The following is a 20,607-nucleotide window of genomic DNA, read 5'->3' as shown; positions in this document are numbered from 1 at the left end:
TTGGATTACATGAGGGTAAGACAAAGGAAGCAGCAGGGATTCATCCTGGTAACACCACAGTGACTTCCTGTTCCTCTGAAATGACCCTCTTCTGATCAGATCTGAAGGTGTGACAACACTTCAATAACAACAACTCGTACAAAAACACTGTGGATCAACACTGGTGAAACAACACTGGTGAAACAACACTGGTGAAACAACACTGGTGAAACAACACCGGTGAAACAACACTGGTGAAACAACACTGGTGAAACAACACTGGTGAAACAACACTGGTGAAACAACACTGGTGAAACAACACTGGTGGATCAACACTGGTGGATCAACACTGGTGAAATAACACTGGTGCATCAACACTGGTGCATCAACACTGGTGCATCAACACTGGTGAAACAACACCGGTGCATCAACACTGGTGGATCAACACTGGTGAAACAACACCGGTGCATCAACACTGGTGGATCAACACTGGTGAAACAACACTGGTGCATCAACACTGGTGCATCAACACTGGTGAAACAATACTGGTGGATCAACACTGGTGAAACAACACTGGTGAAACAACACTGGTGGATCAACACTGGTGGATCAACACTGGTGAAATAACACTGGTGCATCAACACTGGTGCATCAACACTGGTGCATCAACACTGGTGAAACAACACCGGTGAAACAACACTGGTGAAACAACACTGGTGAAACAACACTGGTGAAACAACACTGGTGGATCAACACTGGTGAAACAACACTGGTGCATCAACACTGGTGGATCAACACTGGTGGATCAACACTGGTGAAACAACACTGGTGCATCAACACTGGTGCATCAACACTGGTGAAACAACACTGGTGCATCAACACTGGTGAAACAACACTGGTGAAACAACACTGGTGGATCAACACTGGTGAAACAACACTGGTGGATCAACACTGGTGAAACAACACTGGTGAAACAACACTGGTGGATCAACACTGGTGAAACAACACTGGTGCATCAACACTGGTGAAACAACACTGGTGAAACAACACTGGTGGATCAACACTGGTGAAACAACACTGGTGCATCAACACTGGTGCATCAACACTGGTGAAACAACACTGGTGCATCAACACTGGTGCATCAACACTGGTGAAACAACACTGGTGAAACAACACTGGTGCATCAACACTGGTGAAACAACACTGGTGAAACAACACTGGTGGATCAACACTGGTGAAACAACACTGGTGCATCAACACTGGTGCATCAACACTGGTGAAACAATACTGGTGGATCAACACTGGTGAAACAACACCGGTGAAACAACACCGGTGAAACAACACTGGTGAAACAACACTGGTGCATCAACACTGGTGCATCAACACTGGTGCATCAACACTGGTGAAACAACACCGGTGAAACAACACCGGTGAAACAACACTGGTGAAACAACACTGGTGGATCAACACTGGTGGATCAACACTGGTGAAACAACACTGGTGCATCAACACTGGTGAAACAACACCGGTGAAACAACACCGGTGAAACAACACCGGTGAAACAACACCGGTGAAACAACACTGGTGCATCAACACTGGTGAAACAACACCGGTGAAACAACACTGGTGAAACAACACCGGTGAAACAACACTGGTGCATCAACACTGGTGGATCAACACTGGTGAAACAATACTGGTGGATCAACACTGGTGAAACAACACTGGTGAAACAACACTGGTGCATCAACACTGGTGAAACAACACTGGTGAAACAACACTGGTGGATCAACACTGGTGAAACAACACTGGTGCATCAACACTGGTGAAACAACACTGGTGAAACAACACTGGTGAAACAACACTGGTGAAACAACACTGGTGAAACAACACTGGTGAAACAACACTGGTGAAACAACACTGGTGGATCAACACTGGTGAAACAACACTGGTGAAACAACACTGGTGCATCAACACTGGTGAAACAACACTGGTGAAACAACACTGGTGGATCAACACTGGTGAAACAACACTGGTGAAACAACACTGGTGCATCAACACTGGTGAAACAACACTGGTGAAACAACACTGGCGAAACAACACCGGTGAAACAACACTGGTGAAACAACACTGGTGCATCAACACAGGTGAAACAACACTGGTGGATCAACACTGGTGAAACAACACTGGTGAAACAACACTGGTGGATCAACACTGGTGAAACAACACTGGTGCATCAACACTGGTGCATCAACACTGGTGAAACAATACTGGTGCATCAACACTGGTGCATCAACACTGGTGCATCAACACTGGTGAAACAACACTGGTGCATCAACACTGGTGCATCAACACTGGTGCATCAACACTGGTGAAACAATACTGGTGGATCAACACTGGTGAAACAACACTGGTGCATCAACACTGGTGAAACAATACTGGTGGATCAACACTGGTGAAACAACACCGGTGAAACAACACCGGTGAAACAACACTGGTGCATCAACACTGGTGAAACAACACCGGTGAAACAACACTGGTGAAACAACACTGGTGAAACAACACTGGTGCATCAACACTGGTGCATCAACACTGGTGCATCAACAATGGTGCATCAACACTGGTGAAACAACACCGGTGAAACAACACTGGTGAAACAACACTGGTGAAACAACACTGGTGCATCAACACTGGTGCATCAACACTGGTGCATCAACACTGGTGAAACAACACCGGTGAAACAACACTGGTGAAACAACACTGGTGCATCAACACTGGTGCATCAACACTGGTGCATCAACACTGGTGCATCAACACTGGTGAAACAACACCGGTGAAACAACACTGGTGAAACAACACTGGTGAAACAACACTGGTGAAATAACACTGGTGGATCAACACTGGTGAAACAACACCGGTGGATCAACACTGGTGAAACAACACTGGTGAAACAACACTGGTGCATCAACACTGGTGAAACAACACTGGTGAAACAACACCGGTGAAACAACACCGGTGAAACAACACTGGTGCATCAACACTGGTGGATCAACACTGGTGAAACAACACTGGTGAAACAACACCGGTGAAACAACACTGGTGAAACAACACTGGTGAAACAACACTGGTGAAATAACACTGGTGGATCAACACTGGTGAAACAACACCGGTGGATCAACACTGGTGAAACAACACTGGTGAAACAACACCGGTGAAACAACACTGGTGCATCAACACTGGTGAAACAACACTGGTGAAACAACACCGGTGAAACAACACCGGTGAAACAACACTGGTGCATCAACACTGGTGAAACAACACCGGTGAAACAACACTGGTGAAACAACACCAGTGAAACAACACTGGTGCATCAACACTGGTGAAACAACACCGGTGAAACAACACCGGTGAAACAACACCGGTGAAACAACACCGGTGAAACAACACTGGTGGATCAACACTGGTGAAACAACACTGGTGCATCAACACTGGTGCATCAACACTGGTGAAACAATACTGGTGGATCAACACTGGTGAAACAACACTGGTGAAACAACACTGGTGCATCAACACTGGTGAAACAACACTGGTGAAACAACACTGGTGAAACAACACTGGTGAAACAACACTGGTGGATCAACACTGGTGAAACAACACTGGTGAAACAACACTGGTGCATCAACACTGGTGAAACAACACTGGTGCATCAACACTGGTGCATCAACACAGGTGAAACAACACTGGTGGATCAACACTGGTGAAACAACACTGGTGAAACAACACTGGTGGATCAACACTGGTGAAACAACACTGGTGCATCAACACTGGTGCATCAACACTGGTGAAACAATACTGGTGCATCAACACTGGTGCATCAACACTGGTGAAACAACACTGGTGCATCAACACTGGTGCATCAACACTGGTGCATCAACACTGGTGAAACAATACTGGTGGATCAACACTGGTGAAACAACACTGGTGCATCAACACTGGTGAAACAATACTGGTGGATCAACACTGGTGAAACAACACCGGTGAAACAACACCGGTGAAACAACACTGGTGCATCAACACTGGTGAAACAACACCGGTGAAACAACACTGGTGAAACAACACTGGTGAAACAACACTGGTGCATCAACACTGGTGCATCAACACTGGTGAAACAACACTGGTGAAACAACACTGGTGAAACAACACTGGTGGATCAACACTGGTGAAACAACACTGGTGAAACAACACTGGTGAAACAACACCGGTGAAACAACACCGGTGCATCAACAATGGTGCATCAACACTGGTGAAACAACACCGGTGAAACAACACCGGTGAAACAACACTGGTGAAACAACACTGGTGCATCAACACTGGTGCATCAACACTGGTGCATCAACACTGGTGCATCAACACTGGTGAAACAATACTGGTGGATCAACACTGGTGAAACAACACTGGTGAAACAACACTGGTGCATCAACACTGGTGAAACAACACTGGTGAAACAACACTGGTGAAACAACACTGGTGAAACAACACTGGTGGATCAACACTGGTGAAACAACACTGGTGAAACAACACTGGTGCATCAACACTGGTGAAACAACACTGGTGAAACAACACTGGCGAAACAACACCGGTGAAACAACACTGGTGAAACAACACTGGTGCATCAACACAGGTGAAACAACACTGGTGGATCAACACTGGTGAAACAACACTGGTGAAACAACACTGGTGGATCAACACTGGTGAAACAACACTGGTGCATCAACACTGGTGCATCAACACTGGTGAAACAATACTGGTGCATCAACACTGGTGCATCAACACTGGTGAAACAACACTGGTGCATCAACACTGGTGCATCAACACTGGTGCATCAACACTGGTGCATCAACACTGGTGAAACAATACTGGTGGATCAACACTGGTGAAACAACACCGGTGAAACAACACCGGTGAAACAACACTGGTGCATCAACACTGGTGAAACAACACCGGTGAAACAACACTGGTGAAACAACACTGGTGAAACAACACTGGTGCATCAACACTGGTGCATCAACACTGGTGAAACAACACTGGTGAAACAACACTGGTGAAACAACACTGGTGGATCAACACTGGTGAAACAACACTGGTGAAACAACACTGGTGAAACAACACCGGTGAAACAACACCGGTGCATCAACACTGGTGCATCAACACTGGTGAAACAACACCGGTGAAACAACACCGGTGAAACAACACTGGTGAAACAACACTGGTGCATCAACACTGGTGCATCAACACTGGTGCATCAACACTGGTGAAACAACACCGGTGAAACAACACTGGTGAAACAACACTGGTGCATCAACACTGGTGCATCAACACTGGTGCATCAACACTGGTGCATCAACACTGGTGAAACAACACCGGTGAAACAACACTGGTGAAACAACACTGGTGAAACAACACTGGTGAAATAACACTGGTGGATCAACACTGGTGAAACAACACCGGTGGATCAACACTGGTGAAACAACACTGGTGAAACAACACCGGTGAAACAACACTGGTGCATCAACACTGGTGAAACAACACTGGTGAAATAACACTGGTGGATCAACACTGGTGAAACAACACCGGTGGATCAACACTGGTGAAACAACACTGGTGAAATAACACTGGTGGATCAACACTGGTGAAACAACACCGGTGAAACAACACTGGTGAAACAACACTGGTGAAACAACACTGGTGCATCAACACTGGTGCATCAACACTGGTGCATCAACACTGGTGCATCAACACTGGTGAAACAACACCGGTGAAACAACACTGGTGAAACAACACTGGTGAAACAACACTGGTGCATCAACACTGGTGAAACAACACCGGTGGATCAACACTGGTGAAACAACACCGGTGGATCAACACTGGTGAAACAACACCGGTGAAACAACACCGGTGAAACAACACTGGTGGATCAACACTGGTGCATCAACACTGGTGAAACAACACTGGTGAAATAACACTGGTGGATCAACACTGGTGAAACAACACCGGTGAAATAACACTGGTGGATCAACACTGGTGAAACAACACCGGTGGATCAACACTGGTGAAACAACACTGGTGAAACAACACCGGTGGATCAACACTGGTGAAACAACACCGGTGAAACAACACCGGTGAAACAACACTGGTGGATCAACACTGGTGCATCAACACTGGTGAAACAACACTGGTGAAATAACACTGGTGGATCAACACTGGTGAAACAACACCGGTGGATCAACACTGGTGAAACAACACTGGTGAAATAACACTGGTGGATCAACACTGGTGAAACAACACCGGTGAAACAACACTGGTGAAACAACACTGGTGCATCAACACTGGTGCATCAACACTGGTGGATCAACACTGGTGAAACAACACTGGTGAAACAACACTGGTGCATCAACACTGGTGCATCAACACTGGTGAAACAACACTGGTGAAATAACACTGGTGGATCAACACTGGTGAAACAACACCGGTGGATCAACACTGGTGAAACAACACTGGTGAAATAACACTGGTGGATCAACACTGGTGAAACAACACCGGTGAAACAACACTGGTGGATCAACACTGGTGAAACAACACTGGTGCATCAACACTGGTGCATCAACACTGGTGGATCAACACTGGTGCATCAACACTGGTGAAACAACACTGGTGCATCAACACTGGTGCATCAACACTGGTGGATCAACACTGGTGAAACAACACTGGTGAAACAACACTGGTGCATCAACACTGGTGCATCAACACTGGTGAAACAACACTGGTGAAATAACACTGGTGGATCAACACTGGTGAAACAACACCGGTGGATCAACACTGGTGAAACAACACTGGTGAAATAACACTGGTGGATCAACACTGGTGAAACAACACCGGTGAAACAACACTGGTGAAACAACACCGGTGGATCAACACTGGTGAAACAACACTGGTGAAACAACACTGGTGAAACAACACCGGTGGATCAACACTGGTGAAACAACACTGGTGGATCAACACTGGTGAAACAACACTGGTGGATCAACACTGGTGAAACAACACCGGTGAAACAACACTGGTGAAACAACACTGGTGGATCAACACTGGTGAAACAACACTGGTGAAACAACACTGGTGAAATAACACTGGTGGATCAACACTGGTGAAACAACACCGGTGAAACAACACTGGTGGATCAACACTGGTGAAACAACACTGGTGGATCAACACTGGTGCATCAACACTGGTGAAACAACACTGATGCATCAACACTGGTGCATCAACACTGGTGAAACAACACTGGTGAAACAACACTGGTGCATCAACACTGGTGAAACAACACCGGTGAAACAACACCGGTGAAACAACACCGGTGAAACAACACTGGTGCATCAACACTGGTGAAACAACACTGGTGAAACAACACCGGTGAAACAACACTGGTGAAACAACACTGGTGAAACAACACTGGTGAAACAACACTGGTGCATCAACACTGGTGCATCAACACTGGTGAAACAACACCGGTGAAATAACACCGGTGGATCAACACCGGTGAAACAACACTGGTGGATCAACACTGGTGCATCAACACCGGTGAAACAACACCGGTGGATCAACACCGGTGAAACAACACTGGTGGATCAACACTGGTGCATCAACACCGGTGAAACAACACTGGTGGATCAACACTGGTGAAACAACACTGGTCTCTCTAGTCATCTGACCAATCAATGTACCCTTTTATTGGTACCACTGTTACCCATCCATCCACTGTTACACCACAATAACACAGTGATGGTGCAAGCTACTGTGCAGTCTCCTCTGTTTTAGCTAATTCCATATCTATCATTCATACACAATAACTGTCCACTGATGCAGCGCTGGGAGCATCTGGGACCCAAGGACACTAACCCTGGTTGCAGAACTCAGCCTCTCACAGCCAGTTCAGGAGGACCCTACAGACTTTCCACACTGTGGACAGGACTCTGAAAGTCACAAATTTAAAGTTTGCTTCTCTCATGGCATTTTCTAAGATCCCTTGACCCCAGCAACATTCTCAGGCATGCTGAGAAAAGATAAATCTTAACCTGTTAGAAATTACCCATCCAGAGTTAGCATGTCAAGTACTGAATAGAAATAAATCAGTCTGAAACATCAAGATCAAACCTGGACGGATTAACACTTCCTACATATGCAGAAGCTGATGCACCAATGGCCTCTCTTCAAAGCTGCTACCCTACCTCAAACAGGTATAAGATGTCTCATTAGACAATAGGTCTATGCAGTCTAGGACTTTTTAAAGGTTAGGACAATTAAGGAGTAGTCACGGCTGTGAAAGTGTGTCTGAGAGCTCATTAAAGTTCATCTTTATCAGACTGACTCTCTCTCTTTAAAATGCTTCCATGTCTACCACAGTCTGATGGCTGTCCAACAGGAGGACGTTCTACTCAGTCCCTGTCTATTAAAGGTTCCCATGTCTACCTAACTTGATTTAAGGATGCGAAGTGCAGATGGTTCTCTCTGACGTAACTAACAGCTGCTCTTGTTACAAAGCGGTTAGGTGCTGGGTGCTTATGTCTACTCATAGGATTGTACACTCTGATATGAGAATCTGTACCTCTATTTCCTGTAATGAAACAGCCAGCTGGCTCTGATTAGTATGAGGTAAGCACTGCTGCAGGGTAGGTGTCAGACTACCCTGACTGTCAAACAAAGAAGCTGAGGGTCAGGGGTCACAGACCAGGAGCTTTAGGCTGGCTCTCGGTGTAAGGCTATGTCAGGCTTAGACTTGGTCTACATGTGGTCCCATGTAGCTCAGTAAGCTGTAAAATGACAAATCTTTTAACTGGTTCATGTTTTAAATGTTGGAAAACAAATCTTCTTATTTGGAGCTGAACCAGTCTGAGAAACTGTAGCAGTGATAATTCACCAATTAACCACATTTACTCATTTTGGCAGCTGTTTTCCAAAAGTAAGAAAAAAACCTTCAATTCTGTCTGTCAGAGAGCTGAACAGCTTTGTGTTTCAGCACCAAATGAATGAGGCAGGGATAAAATCACCACGGCATTCAGAGCCGCAGAAATCATTTCCCTTCATTGTCTGCACACTGACACATCAGTGCGATTCTACTGAGAGGATAAAAACATTAGATCATAGTAAAACAGGAAAATGAGATGTTCCCACATTACATGTGCAGCAACAAAGCTGCAGAATGAAAATCCTGACGAATGTCTCTGTGAGACAGACCTCCTGTAGAACAGGTCCTGTAGAACAGTTCATGTAGAACACCTCCTGTAGAACAGTTCATGTAGAACACCTCCTGTAGAACACCTCCTGTAGAACAGTTCATGTAGAACACCTCCTGTAGAACAGTTCATGTAGAACACCTCCTGTAGAACAGTTCATGTAGAACACCTCCTGTAGAACAGTTCATGTAGAACACCTCCTGTAGAACAGTTCATGTAGAACACCTCCTGTAGAACACCTCCTGTAGAACAGTTCATGTAGAACACCTCCTGTAGAACAGTTCATGTAGAACACCTCCTGTAGAACACCTCCTGTAGAACAGTTCATGTAGAACAGTTCCTGTAGAACACTACTGTACAACAGTTCCTGTAGAAAAGCTCCTGTAGAACACTTCCTGTAGAACAGTTCATGTAGAACACCTCCTGTAGAACAGGTCCTGTAGAACAGTTCATGTAGAACACCTCCTGTAGAACAGTTCATGTAGAACACCTCCTGTAGAACACCTCCTGTAGAACAGTTCATGTAGAACACCTCCTGTAGAACAGTTCATGTAGAACACCTCCTGTAGAACAGTTCATGTAGAACACCTCCTGTAGAACAGTTCATGTAGAACACCTCCTGTAGAACAGTTCATGTAGAACACCTCCTGTAGAACACTTCCTGTAGAACAGTTCATGTAGAACACCTCCTGTAGAACAGGTCCTGTAGAACAGTTCATGTAGAACACCTCCTGTAGAACAGTTCATGTAGAACACCTCCTGTAGAACAGGTCCTGTAGAACAGTTCATGTAGAACACCTCCTGTAGAACAGTTCATGTAGAACACCTCCTGTAGAACACCTCCTGTAGAACAGTTCATGTAGAACACCTCCTGTAGAACAGTTCATGTAGAACACCTCCTGTAGAACAGTTCATGTAGAACACCTCCTGTAGAACAGTTCATGTAGAACACCTCCTGTAGAACAGTTCATGTAGAACACCTCCTGTAGAACACCTCCTGTAGAACAGTTCATGTAGAACACCTCCTGTAGAACACCTCCTGTAGAACAGTTCATGTAGAACACCTCCTGTAGAACAGTTCCTGTAGAACACTACTGTACAACAGTTCCTGTAGAAAAGCTCCTGTAGAACACTTCCTGTAGAACAGTTCATGTAGAACACCTCCTGTAGAACACCTCCTGTAGAACAGTTCATGTAGAACACCTCCTGTAGAACAGTTCATGTAGAACACCTCCTGTAGAACACCTCCTGTAGAACAGTTCATGTAGAACACCTCCTGTAGAACAGTTCATGTAGAACACCTCCTGTAGAACAGTTCATGTAGAACACCTCCTGTAGAACACCTCCTGTAGAACAGTTCATGTAGAACACCTCCTGTAGAACAGTTCATGTAGAACACCTCCTGTAGAACACCTCCTGTAGAACAGTTCATGTAGAACACCTCCTGTAGAACAGTTCCTGTAGAACACTACTGTACAACAGTTCCTGTAGAAAAGCTCCTGTAGAACACTTCCTGTAGAACAGTTCATGTAGAACACCTCCTGTAGAACAGGTCCTGTAGAACAGTTCATGTAGAACACCTCCTGTAGAACAGTTCATGTAGAACACCTCCTGTAGAACACCTCCTGTAGAACAGTTCATGTAGAACACCTCCTGTAGAACAGTTCATGTAGAACACCTCCTGTAGAACAGTTCATGTAGAACACCTCCTGTAGAACAGTTCATGTAGAACACCTCCTGTAGAACAGTTCATGTAGAACACCTCCTGTAGAACACCTCCTGTAGAACAGTTCATGTAGAACACCTCCTGTAGAACAGTTCCTGTAGAACACTACTGTACAACAGTTCCTGTAGAAAAGCTCCTGTAGAACACTTCCTGTAGAACAGTTCATGTAGAACACCTCCTGTAGAACACCTCCTGTAGAACAGTTCATGTAGAACACCTCCTGTAGAACAGTTCATGTAGAACACCTCCTGTAGAACACCTCCTGTAGAACAGTTCATGTAGAACACCTCCTGTAGAACAGTTCATGTAGAACACCTCCTGTAGAACACCTCCTGTAGAACAGTTCCTGTAGAACACTACTGTAGCAACAGCCCCTAAAGAACACTCGTGTACAACATTTCCTTTAGAACAGATCCTGGTAATCAGTTCCTGTAGTACACTCCTGAAATACAGTTCCAGTAGAACACTCGTGTAGAACACTTCCTGTAGAACAGTTACTGTAGTGATTCTTGTACAACAGTTCCTGTAGAAAAGCTCCTGTAGAACAGTTGACATGAGACCAGGTGTTGATGATGAAGAACTCCTGTAGAACGTGAGACCAGGTGTTGATGATGAAGAGCTCCTGTAGAACGTGAGACCAGGTGTTGATGATGAAGAGCTCCTGTAGAACATGAGACCAGGTGTTGATGATGAAGAGCTCCTGTAGAACGTGAGACCAGGTGTTGATGATGAAGAGCTCCTGTAGAACATGAGACCAGGTGTTGATGATGAAGAGCTCCTGTAGAACATGAGACCAGGTGTTGATGATGAAGAGCTCCTGTAGAACATGAGACCAGGTGTTGATGATGAAGAGCTCCTGTAGAACGTGAGACCAGGTGTTGATGATGAAGAGCTCCTGTAGAACATGAGACCAGGTGTTGATGATGAAGAGCTCCTGTAGAACGTGAGACCAGGTGTTGATGATGAAGAGCTCCTGTAGAACATGAGACCAGGTGTTGATGATGAAGAGCTCCTGTAGAACATGAGACCAGGTGTTGATGATGAAGAGCTCCTGTAGAACATGAGACCAGGTGTTGATGATGAAGAGCTCCTGTAGAACGTTGGACCAGGTGTTGATGATGAAGAGCTCCTGTAGAACGTTGGACCAGGTGTTGATGATGAAGAGCTCCTGTAGAACGTGAGACCAGGTGTTGATGATGAAGAGCTCCTGTAGAACGTGAGACCAGGTGTTGATGATGAAGAGCTCCTGTAGAACGTTGGACCAGGTGTTGATGATGAAGAGCTCCTGTAGAACGTGAGACCAGGTGTTGATGATGAAGAGCTCCTGTAGAACATGAGACCAGGTGTTGATGATGAAGAGCTCCTGTAGAACGTTGGACCAGGTGTTGATGATGAAGAGCTCCTGTAGAACGTTGGACCAGGTGTTGATGATGAAGAGCTCCTGTAGAACGTTGGACCAGGTGTTGATGATGAAGAGCTCCTGTAGAACGTGAGACCAGGTGTTGATGATGAAGAGCTCCTGTAGAACGTGAGACCAGGTGTTGATGATGAAGAGCTCCTGTAGAACGTGAGACCAGGTGTTGATGATGAAGAGCTCCTGTAGAACGTGAGACCAGGTGTTGATGATGAAGAGCTCCTGTAGAACATGAGACCAGGTGTTGATGATGAAGAGCTCCTGTAGAACGTTGGACCAGGTGTTGATGATGAAGAGCTCCTGTAGAACGTTGGACCAGGTGTTGATGATGAAGAGCTCCTGTAGAACGTTGGACCAGGTGTTGATGATGAAGAGCTCCTGTAGAACGTTGGACCAGGTGTTGATGATGAAGAGCTCCTGTAGAACGTTGGACCAGGTGTTGATGATGAAGAGCTCCTGTAGAACGTTGGACCAGGTGTTGATGATGAAGAGCTCCTGTAGAACGTTGGACCAGGTGTTGATGATGAAGAGCTCCTGTAGAACGTTGGACCAGGTGTTGATGATGAAGAGCTCCTGTAGAACGTTGGACCAGGTGTTGATGATGAAGAGCTCCTGTAGAACGTGAGACCAGGTGTTGATGATGAAGAGCTCCTGTAGAACATGAGACCAGGTGTTGATGATGAAGAGCTCCTGTAGAACATGAGACCAGGTGTTGATGATGAAGAGCTCCTGTAGAACGTTGGACCAGGTGTTGATGATGAAGAGCTCCTGTAGAACGTTGGACCAGGTGTTGATGATGAAGAGCTCCTGTAGAATGTTGGACCAGGTGTTGATGATGAAGAGCTCCTGTAGAACGTTGGACCAGGTGTTGATGATGAAGAGCTCCTGTAGAACGTGAGACCAGGTGTTGATGATGAAGAGCTCCTGTAGAACGTGAGACCAGGTGTTGATGATGAAGAGTGCAGAGACAGTAATATAGTTTTAGATCCAGCCTGTTTTTGTCGCTGCTTCCAGGCGTTGTTTCCTGACAGTGTCTTTATCTCTCTGAACCAACATGGCGTCTAGATTTACCTCTGTATTCATCAAGGCCCAGGCTGAGATATTTTCTCCCAGCATGCCGAGCTGCTATGTATGCCAAGCTAACAGAGTTCCTCTCTGTATTCCCTGGTGGTGGCTTTTCTTATTTTACTCCTTCAACTATGAAGAGTGAAATATGGGATAGATATTTTCAGGCCTTTTATTTCCTCCGTGCAGGCTCCTTTTTTCCTCACAGTTTCAGGCTTTGCAGAGTTTTGCCGTCACCTGTTAATTAAGCAGGTGGAGACGATGGGTGCGAGTGTCTCAGGACTAAATGCCATATATTTAGCACAAAGACAAACGAAAGAAGGAGCTGGCTGTTTCATCTTTAACAGAGATAAACCCTCCACTGACAGTGACCTGAGATGAAAGTAGAGACACAAAGCCCTGCTAGAGTTCAGGGAAAGTTCCTCAGCACCCCACCTACCCACCCACTCACCCCGCCTAAACCCCTCTCAACCCAAGTCCTGGTTCTTCTGAGTAATGGGAGGGAAGCGCGGTGGACTACAAAAGTTCCTTCGCCTCTGTTACAACTTTGCGGTTGATCCCATGAGGAGGCCCCGCTAGGTGCTAAAGACAGCGGGATTGACGGCTCTAATCTCTCCAACTTTCCCCGTCTCGCTTGAACTTGGCCCCTTCTTTTGTTCTTTAAGCCCTGGATTGTCTTTTTGAACAGCTCTATTTGGACGCAGGGCTGGTTTCTGCTGCAGGGAGGGGAGCGGCCGCTGCAGCAGGAAGCACAGAGGCACAACTGTCGTCAGAGGAGAGAGTCGCCATAACGCTGAGAGGACGGAGGGGAGCGTCCACCTGCTGACCCGTGAGAGTGAGTGGTCAGCTGTTTCCCAAATACTCTCCGGTCATGTGGTAGAAATCTAGGACACAAAAACAGAAACAGATGAAGGTTCCAAGATATCTATTTTAACAACTGGTGAAGGGGGGACGGAGGGGGTCGAAGAGGTCAGCAGGACAGAGGTCTTGGCAGGGCGAGGTAGACAGGCTCGATCCAGGTGAGAGGTGGTCCTGGGACAAGGACAGCAGCGATTAGTGTATGGGTCCAAAGTTTAACAAAAAAAAGTCAAAAGTTCAAGGTTTCAAAATTTCTCAAAGAGGTGTAGAGCCAGGAGCACAGTCAGGTGAGACGTGAGAGCTGGGTATGCTGCAGGAGCTGGATTAGTGGATGATCTCAGGTGTGCAGCAGCTGTGTGTGATTGCCACACACACACACATGCACCCCCCCCCACACACACACACACACCCCTACACACACACACTAGGGATGGGAAAACAGTTGAAACAGAGGGACTTTGGAGGAGAAACAGCTGAGATTAGGACACTTTCCCATCAGGTTATTCAGAGTTTCCTTCACTCTAGGTAAATGGATTCTGTTCTCATGTGTTCCCCAGCAGACAGGCGTTTCACCCGGCTGAGCAGTCGAGTCTGCGGAGGAACAGAGCTAATTTTGGCTGTCGGGTCTGGAAGTGTGTGAGCTGTGTGATTGCACCAGGAAACAGGAAGTGTCCGGCCAAAGTCACAGATGGCGTTTGGAGTGTTTGGAAGATGCTCCCGGCTCAGACAGCTTCTTGATTGTGGAGAAGAAACAGCCAGCAGCATGCTGACAGTTTTAGACAACAGTGGTCTACAGCAGACTCTAGAGCTGGACCAAGGTCTGATTAAAGACAGAGGCCCTCTTTAGTCTGCCCAGGGACTGACCTACACCTAGACTCTGCGTGGGTGCAGCTGAATGATCATGACAGTTATCAAAGCTGGTTAATTTTATTGGCCTTACTGAAACAGCCAGAGTTCTCTTTCGTAGGATAGAAACCCTCATGTCTTCAACCAAAACTCTATTGGTTTGATTCTCAGCAGCATAAATGTATTTCTCCCATTAACAGGCAGAGAAAATACAAGAAAAGTGGGTCAAAAGGACCCAATGAAATTTCCTCCAGTCCCTCCAGACACCTCCAGTCCTCCTGACTCATCCAGCCCCCCTGACTCCTCCAGTCCTCCTGACTCCTCCAGCCCCCCTGACTCCTCCAGTCCTCCTGACACCTCCAGTCCCCCCCGACACCTCCCGTCCCATCCTGACTCCTCAGTCCCCCAACACCTCCCGTCCCATTCTGACTCCTCCAGTCCCCCCTGACACCTCCAGTCCCCCCTGACTCCTCCAGTCCCCCCCCCCCGACACCTCCATTCCCCCCCGACACCCCCCGGCCCCCCTCCCTCCTCCAGTCCCCCCCCCGACACCTCCAGTCCCCCCCGACACCTCCAGTCCCCCCCGACACCTCCCGTCCCACCCTGACTCCTCCAGTCCCCCCTGACTCCTCAAGTCCTCCTGACTCCTCCAGCCCCCCTGACTCCTCCAGTCCTCCTGACACCTCCAGTCCCCCCCGACACCTCCCGTCCCATCCTGACTCCTCCAGTCCCCCCCAACACCTCCCGTCCCATTCTGACTCCTCCAGTCCCCCCTGACACCTCCAGTCCCCCCTGACTCCTCCAGTCCCCCCCCCCCGACACCTCCAGTCCCCCCCGACACCTCCAGTCCCCCCTGACTCCTCCAGTCCCCCCCCCGACACCTCCAGGCCCCCGCGACACCTCCAGTTGCCCCCGTGACCTCCCGTCCCACCCTGTCTCCTCCAGTCCCCCCTGACACCTCTAGTCCCCCCTGACTCCTCCAGTCCCCTGACACCTCTAGTCCCCCTGACTCCTCCAGTCCCCCGAAACCTCCAGTCCCCCCAACACCTCCAGTCCCCTGACACCTCCAGCCCCCGACACCTCCAGTCCCCCGACACCTCCTGTCCCATCCTGTCTCCTCCAGTCCCCTGACACCTCTAGTCCCCCGACTCCTCCAGTCCCCTGACACCTCTAGTCCCCTGACACCTCCAGTCCCGAAACCTCCAGTCCCCGACACCTCCAGTCCCCTGACACCTCCAGCCCCCCACCTCCAGTCCCCCGACACCTCCAGTCCCCTGACACCTCCTGTCCCCCTGACTCCTCCAGTCCCCCCCGACACCTCCCGTCCCATCCTGTCTCCTCCTGTCCCCCTGACTCCTCCGGTATCCTCAATCCTCCTTGGTGAATAAAAAGAATCTGTATGAATCTCTGATCTCTGAATATGTGAATGTGTGTTGCTTAAACAGATGAAAGAACCAAAGCCTTTGATGTTATGAATATTCTGGAGGCTTCCTGTCTCCTCTGGTCCTCTCCATACGGTCCTGTCCTGACTCCTTCTGACTCTTCCGTCCTCCTCAGTGTATAAAAGCCCTGTGAATCGTGGATGTGGTCCTAAAACAGATATAAAGGACCAAAGCAAGGCCAAAGCTGTATTTTCTGAATGTTCTGGCTCTGTCCCGGTTCCTCTCGGTCCTCTGGGGGATTTTCTTGTCTCTTTATCCCCCACATTGCCACCGTTCAGGACAGAAAGTCAAGAAGGTTCAATAGGGACGGTGGTACCTCACAGAAACCAATTATGCATGCGCTCCGTGGCCTTCATTTCTCTGCAGGAGCTGTGGGTGCTTTTGATATTCCATGATGAATTACCACAACCAAACGAGAAGCAGAGAAGGGGAGCGAGCGAGCAAGTGAGAGAGAGAGAGAGGGAATCCAGCAGGAATTTTCTGCCTTAACTCCCCCGGGGGGAGCAGTGTGTTGGTGGAGTACTGTACGTTTCTCTGGCAGGCGCATCTCGTCTCCTCCGCCCACGCCAGTCTCTCAAACCAAACCAAGTCCCAGCGGATGGGTTCCTTCATCCAGCCTGAGCATGAGTGCTTTAGTGAAGCACACCTCCTCTAAATTAAACAGCAAGGAGACATAGGAACAGTGAAAGCCTGAGACTGTGGAAAATAACACTGACAAAAGGGTTTCAAAACTGTGACAAAAGGACGACATCAAAACTGTGACAAAAGGACGACATCAAAACTGACAAAAGGACGACATCAAAACTGACAAAAGGACGACATCAAAATTGACAAAAGGACGACATCAAAACTGTGACAAAAGGACGACATCAAAACTGACAAAAGGACGACATCAAAACTGACAAAAGGACGACATCAAAATTGACAAAAGGACGACATCAAAACTGTGAGGAAAGGACGACATCAAAACTGACAAAAGGACGACATCAAAACTGACAAAAGGACGACATCAAAACTGACAAAAGGACGACATCAAAACTGACAAAAGGACGACATCAAAACTGACAAAAGGACGACATCAAAACTGACAAAAGGACGACATCAAAACTGTGACAAAAGGACGACATCAAAACTGTGAGGAAAGGACGACATCAAAACTGACAAAAGGACGACATCAAAACTGACAAAAGGACGACATCAAAACTGTGAGGAAAGGACGACATCAAAACTGTGACAAAAGGACGACATCAAAACTGACAAAAGGACGACATCAAAACTGTGACAAAAGGACGACATCAAAACTGTGACAGAAGGACGACATCAAAACTGACAAAAGGACGACATCAAAACTGTGACAGAAGGACGACATCAAAACTGTGAGAAAAGGACGACATCAAAACTTAGAAAAGGACGACATCAAAACTGTGAGGAAAGGACGACATCAAAACTATGACAGAAGGACGACATCAAAACTGACAAAAGGACGACATCAAAACTGTGACAGAAGGACGACATCAAAACTGACAAAAGGACAACATCAAAACTGACAAAAGGACGACATCAAAACTGACAAAAGGACGACATCAAAACTGTGACAGAAGGACGACATCAAAACTGACAAAAGGACGACATCAAAACTGACAAAAGGACGACATCAAAACTGACAAAAGGACGACATCAAAACTGTGACAAAAGGCGACATCAAAACTATGACAAAAGACATACGACATCAAAACTGACAAAAGGACGACATCAAAACTGTGACAAAGGATGACATCAAAACTGTGAAAAGGACGACATCAAAACTGTGACAGAAGGACGACATCAAAACTGACAAAAGGACGACATCAAAACTGTGACAGAAGGACGACATCAAAACTGACAAAAGGACAACATCAAAACTGACAAAAGGACGACATCAAAACTGACAAAAGGACGACATCAAAACTGTGACAGAAGGACGACATCAAAACTGACAAAAGGACGACATCAAAACTGACAAAAGGACGACATCAAAACTGACAAAAGGACGACATCAAAACTGTGACAAAAGGACGACATCAAAACTGACAAAAGGACGACATCAAAACTGACAAAAGGACAACATCAAAACTGACAAAAGGACGACATCAAAACTGACAAAAGGACGACATCAAAACTGACAAAAGGACGACATCAAAACTGAGACAAAAGGACGACATCAAAACTGACAAAAGGACGACATCAAAACTATGAGGAAAGGACGACATCAAAACTGTGAGGAAAGGACGACATCAAAACTGACAAAAGGACAACATCAAAACTGACAAAAGGACGACATCAAAACTGTGAGGAAAGGACGACACCACAACTGTGAGAAAAGGACGACATCAAAACTGACAAAAGGACGACATCAAAACTATGAGGAAAGGACGACATCAAAACTGTGAGGAAAGGACGACATCAAAACTGACAAAAGGACGACATCAAAACTGACAAAAGGATGACATCAAAACTGACAAAAGGACGACATCAAAACTGACAAAAGGACGACATCAAAACTGACAAAAGGACGACATCAAAACTGTGAGGAAAGGACGACATCAAAACTGACAAAAGGACGACATCAAAACTGACAAAAGGACGACATCAAAACTGACAAAAGGACGACATCAAAACTGACAAAAGGACGACATCAAAACTGTGAGGAAAGGACGACATCAAAACTGACAAAAGGACGACATCAAAACTGACAAAAGGACGACATCAAAACTGACAAAAGGACGACATCAAAACTGACAAAAGGACGACATCAAAACTGACAAAAGGACGACATCAAAACTGTGAGGAAAGGACGAAATCAAAACTGTGAGGGAAGGACGACATCAAACCTGACAAAAGGACGACATCAAAACTGTGACAAAAGGACGACATCAAACCTGACAAAAGGACGACATCAAAACTGTGACAAAAGGACGACATCAAACCTGACAAAAGGACGACATCAAAACTGTGAGGAAAGGACGACATCAAAACTGTGACAGAAGGACGACATCAAAACTGACAAAAGGACGACATCAAAACTGACAAAAGGACGACATCAAAACTGTGACAAAAGGACGACATCAAAACTATGAGGAAAGGACGACATCAAAACTGACAAAAGGACGACATCAAAACTGACAAAAGGACAACATCAAAACTGACAAAAGGACGACATCAAAAATGACAAAAGGACGACATCAAAACTGACTAAAGGACGACATCAAAACTGTGAGAAAAGGACGACATCAAAACTTAGAAAAGGACGACATCAAAACTGTGAGGAAAGGACGACATCAAAACTGTGAGGAAAGGACGACATCAAAACTGTGACAAAAGGACGACATCAAAACTGTGACAAAAGGACGACATCAAAACTGACAAAAGGACGACATCAAAACTGTGAGGAAAGGACGACATCAAAACTGTGAGGAAAGGACGACATCAAAACTGACAAAAGGACGACATCAAAACTGACAAAAGGACGACATCAAAACTGACAAAAGGACGACATCAAAACTGTGAGAAACGGACGACATCAAAACTGACAAAAGGACGACATCAAAACTGTGAGGAAAGGACGACATCAAAACTGTGACAAAAGGACGACATCAAAACTGACAAAAGGACGACATCAAAACTGTGACAAAAGGACGACATCAAAACTGTGACAAAAGGACGACATCAAAACTGACAAAAGGACGACATCAAAACTATGACAGAAGGATGACATCAAAACTGACAAAAGGACGACATCAAAACTGTGACAGAAGGACGACATCAAAACTGACAAAAGGACGACATCAAAACTGTGACAGAAGGACGACATCAAAACTGACAAAAGGACAACATCAAAACTGACAAAAGGACGACATCAAAACTGACAAAAGGACGACATCAAAACTGTGACAGAAGGACGACATCAAAACTGACAAAAGGACGACATCAAAACTGACAAAAGGACGACATCAA

The sequence above is a fragment of the Cheilinus undulatus genome, linkage group 23, assembly GCF_018320785.1.
Source record: "Cheilinus undulatus linkage group 23, ASM1832078v1, whole genome shotgun sequence".
In the NCBI taxonomy this organism is placed as follows: domain Eukaryota; kingdom Metazoa; phylum Chordata; class Actinopteri; order Labriformes; family Labridae; genus Cheilinus; species Cheilinus undulatus.
This window is presented reverse-complemented; position numbering follows the sequence as displayed.